The sequence below is a fragment of the Micromys minutus genome (assembly GCF_963924665.1).
Source record: "Micromys minutus genome assembly, chromosome: 2".
NCBI lineage: Eukaryota > Metazoa > Chordata > Mammalia > Rodentia > Muridae > Micromys > Micromys minutus.
The window spans coordinates 93316409-93323494 of record NC_137971.1 but is presented as its reverse complement, the minus strand read 5'-3'; positions in this window follow the sequence as shown (position 1 = coordinate 93323494).

The window sequence follows — 7086 nt, the reverse complement described above, 5'->3', positions numbered from 1 at the left end:
GGCTGGGGAATCTGCGTCTGCAGGAGCTATTTCATATAATGGAAAATACTCCTGGACTGTAGGACAGATGGAGGGAGGGGGTGGCTGCTCTGGTTTAGGCTATGTCACTCGGGTATAGTCATTTCTCTCTCTCTTCAAGGTCTGTGTCTGCACCATTTCTTGGCAAAGAGGAAGGATTCCAGAGGGCTTGTGAGAGGACAGGAGGTGTGGGTACAGCACTTGGGTTTCAGTCTGGGAGGATGAAGGCGTTCTAGAGACAGCTGCTGGTGACAGTTGCATAACTATAAGTCATGCTTCTGAACAACTTTTAAAATTAACATTTCCTATTAGCTGTGCTGTGGTGGCACATGCCTTTAATCCCAGCAAACATTCAAGAGGCAGAGGCAGGGGGAATCTCTAATTGAGTTCCAGGCCAGCCTGGTCTACAGAGTGAGTTCCAGGACAGCCATGGCTACACAGAAAAACCCTGTCTTAAACAAACAAAACAAGAAAAAAATGTTTTTAATTAAAATTATTTTCTTAATGTTCATGGGATACTGGAAGAGGACATCAAATCCTCTGGGTCTGGAGCAGTAGATGGTTATAGTAGATTCTTAGTAGATGCTAAGAATCGAACTTGGGTCCTAGAGAAGAGTGCCCAGTGCTTTTAGCCACTGAGACTTCTCTCCAGGCCCTAAAAAGATTTAAGAAGTTTTTCTTATGAATGTGTATGCATGCTCACATGTATGCACGTATGCAGGCATGTCATTTCATGTATGAGGAGTGTAGGGAAAAGTCTGAGCCCATATCCAGGTGAAAATGTTTACCAAAACCCACCAATCCCTGAGCACAAGATCCCAACAGTACCTGAAGCTAGAATCCCACCAGTCCCTGAGCTCAAAATCCCACCAATCCCAGAGCTTGCCCAAGATCAAGTCACAAAATCTCACCAATCACCAAACCACCCTAAAACCCCACCCCCTCCTCCTAAGAAGTCCTATATAAAGTCTGCCTCCTGCTGAGTGCTAGGATGCTTGTCCCTGAGCTGAGGCAGCCCCTAACCCTCTCATGTCTCTTTCAACAAGGCATTTGTGTGAATCTGCTGTGTAGTGTGACCTTTTGGTATTGCTTGGTTTCTGATTGCCAAGATGCCTTTCTCTTCAATGCTGCAACCCTCATGTGGGGCTCAGAGAACAACTTTCAGGGGTCAAACTTAAGTCTATCATGCTTGAAGACCAGTGCCTGCCGGGCCATGTGACATTCAGCCCCTGGCTTCCCAGCCTCCTTCCTCTGTGGCTCTGGCCACACCAAGCTGGCCACTGACACCCTTTGACCTGTGTATATGCTGTCTTTTGCCCAGCTTCCTTTTCCTCCTCTGTCTTCCTGGAAAAAAAATAATTCTCCAAGGCCAAGGTCAACAGCCTCTTTAAGGGAAGTCTTCTCAGGATGTCTGAGTCCCTTCAGTATCTAACGGAGGCGGGGCACCCAACTCCTCTGTATGCCCACTGTACAATTACCTTGAGGGACATGGCTCCTCTTAGGCCTGCATTTGAGCTCGGACACATAAATAAGACTAGGGAAGATTCCCCATCTCCTTTCCTTAATTCCCACACGTTATTGTGCCCATTCTAGGCCTATTTCTCACAGTACAAATGAAGACTACCACCCACCTGCTATATGACCCTTAGGTCATATTCAGTGACATGATATAAAGACAATGCTTGACTCAGTGGTGCTTGATATATGGACCCAATCCTACATCAGATTTGTTGGCATCTTAGGAGATGATGTTTTGGGATCATATTCTGTGTCCTTGTGCCCTACCCCAGCTGACCTATCAGCCCCACAACCCCGCTAACTTCTTCCCTGTCATGATCAGACAGGTCCTCTTCAGACCCCCACTCTAGCTTCTCTTGGTCTTATAGTGCTTGGTGTTTAGTGTGACCATCCTGCTTCAAGAAGTCCTTGGCTGGGAATCCCATGTGGCTGTCTCTAAAAGCGGAAGCAGTAGCTGAGGCATCTGAAGGTCACACTCATCTGTCATGCCCTGGGAGTCAGTTATGGGACAGAGGCAGTGGTCATTGGACTCTTACCAAGTAACTGCTGCCCTCTAAAACCCAGATCTTTTGCTTTCCATAGCCTGTGTACCCCACAGGGAAGCTCAGAGAATGAGGGACACTCAGAGGTCAGAATCCTTCCAAGAGCCTGAAAAATGAATCCTCCCAATATGCTACACCCAACAGCACTTCAGGTCCAGGTTTGGACACAACCTTGTCCCATGATCTCAGAAGGATCCTTGGCCCTATATACCCACGAGGTTTTAAAATGGACTCATGATCCCATATGGAGTCACTTAACTGAAAACGGGTTTTTCAACTTCTTACAACAGTAAAAAAGCTTCTGAAATGTCAACAACAACCAATATGTAATGAACCATGTAACAAGTCTGAGTTATTTTTCTGGCAGGTATTGGCAGTGTTACATCCTATGAATTTACTGCAGACTTAGTTATGAACACATAATGTATACAGCATTGCTACCTGAAACACTTGTGCTCAGATCAAGACTCGTATACGATGAATTACAGTGTTTTTTACTGTACATACAGCATTTTCTGTCTGTTTTGGTTTGGAAGGGAAATGTCCCCATAGGCTCATGTGTTTAAGCACTTAGTCTACAACTGGTGTTTTAGAAAGCTATGGAACTTTTAGGAAGTGGGGCCCTGATGGAGGAAGTACAACCCTGTGGGTGGTCTTTGAGGTTTTATGGCTTGACCTTAGCTGGTCTCTCTCTGCTTCTTCTGTGCAGATGAAATTCGATCAGCCAGTTTCCTGACTGCCAGCCAGCTGCACGCTCCTTGCCGCCATGCCTTCTCCACCATGATAGACTGTATTTCCCTAGAAGTGTAAACCAGAATAAACCCACTCTTCCCCAACACACCTTTTGTCAAGATGTTTAATCACAACAGAAAAGTTACTAATACAGAGCTCCTATAGAAATGTAACAGCTTAATAACAGAAGCAAAGATTGAACATTTTCCTACCATGATTCTTCAACACATAAATATACTTGTGAGACATCCTGCTGGGTGTGAGGTGCCTATCTGTAATCTCACCATTGAGGAGATTGAGATTAGGAGATCTGCCTGGGCTACTTGAGACTTTATTTTAAGATAGCACCCTACCCAAGCCAAGCATGGTGGTGCACGCCTTTGATCCCATCCCTTGGGTGGCAGAGGCAGGCAGATCTCTGAGTTTGAGGCCAGCCTAGTCAACAGTGTGAGTTCTGAGACAGCCAGAACACACAGAGAAACTCTGTCTTGAAAAAACAAAGCAAAATAAATAAATAAATAAAACCAAATCAAACAAAAATTACCCACCTCTGAAGAAGGCGAATATTTTTGAATTGTATTATATTAGATCTTTTTTGTTTTTTTAATGTGTATAACTGCTTTGTTTATATGTACGTCTGTGTGTTTATGCATGTCTGATATCTACTATGAAGGCTGGAAGAGGGTATCAGATACCCTAGGGCTAGAGTTCTATCCCCAGCAATACAAGGTGATTCACATCATCTATAATTCTAGTTTCAGGGGAACTAACACTGTCTTCTAGCTTCCCAAGACACAGCCAGCATGTGGTACACAAACATTACATGAAATCAAAACACTCATACACATAAGATGATAAAGTTAAACAACAACAAAACCCAGTTAAAGGGTGGGGGGATGGTTCAGTGGTTAAGAGCACTGACTGCTCTTCTAGAGGTCCTGAGTTCAATTCCCAGCAACCACATGGTGGCTCACAACCATCTGTAATGGGATCTGATGCCCTCTTCTGGTGTGTCTGAAGTCATCAACAGTGCATATATAGATATATACAATCTTAAAATCAGTTAAGAAAATAAGCCAGAGAAGTCAGATTCAAGGAGGAAACAAGAGGCTGGCATCTGGGTGTGGTAACACTTAGGAGCCTGAGGCAGAGAGACTGATAGGAATTTGAGACCAGCTTTTCTTACATAGTGAGTTCCAGGTCATCCAGGGTGCAGTAAAATAGGACAGCAGGTTGGAGTCTGGCAATGGAGTGCACACCTTTTATCCCAGCACTTGGGAAGCAGAAGCAGATTTTGAGGTTAGTCTGTTCTATGGAGTGCGTTCCAAGATAGTCAGGGCTACGTAGAGAAACCCTATCTAGGGGAAGTAGAGAGGACAGGACGGGAGGCAGGGGACAGGAAAGGACAGGACACCAGACACGACGAAAACAAGAGCCTGGAGTGATAGGTACAATAAAACACGGGTCTACTAGGAAGCATCAAGGAGGTGTCCCAAGGCCAAAAGGGTTTTACTGGGTCTGAAGAACTGAAGCTCGTTGGGGTATATCATGGAGAGGCTAAATTCACTTGAGCCTGGGTTGAAAATCAGGGCTAGCTGGTTCATGGTGGGGATTTCATCTCTTATCCCGGCAGTCAGTGAGAGATGTGACGTGGGGAGTCAGACAAAGATGTAGAGCTGGAGTTCTCAGCAATACCACAGCAGAAGGTTGGCTGCCTGTTCCCCTTGAACCTGTTCTTCAACCAGAACCTACACTGCTGGGCACCGATCTCTGCCTCTCAGGCAAGGGTGCCTCCAGCACACCACACACCTCTGATGGGGTAGTGAGGGGACAAACCAAAGTCTGGAACCAGATCCACGGATCCACAGCCCGTGTTTTCCTTTGCCAGACCAGAAGGGGACACAGCGGAGTCTGGGATGAATGCTGCGTTCCTGGCCTCCTCTCTGGGTCCTCTGGAGCCAGGAATGGGGTACCAGGTCTACCTCTTCCCGTGGGGCATCGGTGCACCAGGCAGAGAGAGGCAGAGCCCAGGAGTGGGATGGGTCTGATTAAGAGCAAGTGCAGAGAGAACCCGAGAGGCTGGTGGGGAGAAAGCCTTCCCCTGGTGTCTCCAGGTGTTACACTACGTAACTCAGTGCCCACGGTCTTCAGTGGGGTGTCGTGGTTGCACGCTCCAGAGCAGGCACACAGACAGGTAGGGAGTGGCTCCACGTCTACCTGCCTCAGATCTTTGAGATTCCCTGGGTCTGAGCTCACTCAGCCTTGCCAGTGCTTATGTCTGTCTGGTAACACTGTCACACACGCTACACTACTCTACAGCTGTCTGGGAATCTTACTGTGGTAAAATACAGACCATACAAACGTTTCCATTTTGCCCCTTTTTGTTGTTTTTATTTTTAATGTATATGGGTATTTGGCCTGTAGGCATATTTGTGCACCAGGTGAGTGGAGGCCAAAAGACGGAAGCTGATTCCCTAGAAATAGTTACTTGTCTGTGAGCTACTCTGTAGGTGCTGAGAATTGAACCTAGGTACTGTGGAAGAGCAGCCAGTGCTCTAAACTGCAGAGCCATCTCTCCAGCCCTTTGTCTTGTCTTTGAGACATGGTTTTGCTACATAGATTAGGCTGGTCTAAAGCTCTCTGTGTAGCCCTGACTAGCTACTCATTCCAGCTGATCCCACAGTCAGTAGTAAGCTCTGTGCAGTGCCCCACCCTTACTTTTGAATCTTTAAAAGCAGGATTTAGCAGCATTGAGTACATCCCCATTACTGTGAACTGTCAGCCCAGTTATCTGCTGAAATGTTCCTAATCACCAACTGAAACTTTGTATTCTGTTAAAGACTAACTCATGCCCGGTCTCTGATCCCGGCACTCGGGAGGCAGAGGCAGACAGATCTTTGAGTTCAAGGTCAGCCTGGCCTACAGAGGGAGTTCCAAGACAGCCAGGGATACACAAAGAAACCATGTCTCAGTAAAACAAACCAAACAAAAAGACTAATTCCTCACTGAACCCTTCAGGCCCTGGCTGCTTTCATCCTACTGTCTCTGAGTCCGACAACTCCTGGAAGTTTCTATCAATGAGTCACTTGTCAAATGGCATTGTTGCCCTTTGGTAACCAGGTGCTACTACCTTCTGAACCATCTAGTTGGCCCATCTCTATTTTCTTTCTTTCTTTTCTTTAAGATTTATTTATTTTATATATACGAATACACTGTAGCTGTCTTTAGACACACCAAAAATGGCATCAGATCCCATTACAGATGGTTGTGAGCCTCTGGAAGAGCAGTCAGTGCTCTTAACCGCTGAGCCATCTCTCCAGCCCCATCCTTATTTTCTTTAGCTGACCAGGAGACAGACTCAGCACTACAGACTACACCCAACACATCTTGAAGCCTGTTTTTGTCCAGTTAGTTCTTGCTAAGGTCTCTGGACCTTCCTGCAGGTGTCCATGTAAGAACACATGACAGGGTGTTACAGGAGACACCACAGGCTTGCTGTATGTGTATTTTTTTCTTTTGTTTTGTATTCTTGATGCCCCCCCCCCCGCCATGACAAACTATCACAAAGCTTATGGCTGAAAACAACACAAAGTAATTTACAGTTTCATGGGCTAAAAATACAATACGGGTGGGTCTCTCTATAGGATACAACCAGTGTGTGTGTAGATCCCTGTTGCTTGATGGAGGTTCTCTGGGAAATTTTATTTCCATGATGTTTTTCAACTTCTGGAGGTCACTTTTATTATCTCATTGCCCCTCCCTCCATCTCAAAGTCAGCAATGTGGCATCTCCCCGACTTCCTCTTTCCTGGAAACAGATTGGAAGGGTTCCCTGGTTTGCAAGACTCACCTGCTGGCATAGTCTAAAACATACTCCTCATCTCAAGCTCTTTTATCTATTTCTTACTTAAATGAGTGTTTTTCTTGCACATGTGTGTGTGCACACGCGTGTGCACAAGCGCGTGCGTGATGCACATGTCCATGGGCGTCAGAAGCCAGTACTGGAGTGCCTGGAACTTGAATTACAGAGGGTTGTGAGCCACCATGCAGATGCTCTAAGTGGAACCAGGATCCTCAGCAAGGAAAAGAAATGTTCTTAACTGCGGAGCCATCTTTCCGGCTCCCTTTTATCTTTTTTTGCTTTTGATTTTTAAGACAGGATCTGCAAAGCTCGTTAACTTATATATAATTCCCTATGTAGCACAGGCTAGCCTTGAGCTCCCAATCTTCTTACCTCATCATTGAGTGCTAAGATTACTGGAGTATGTCACCACACT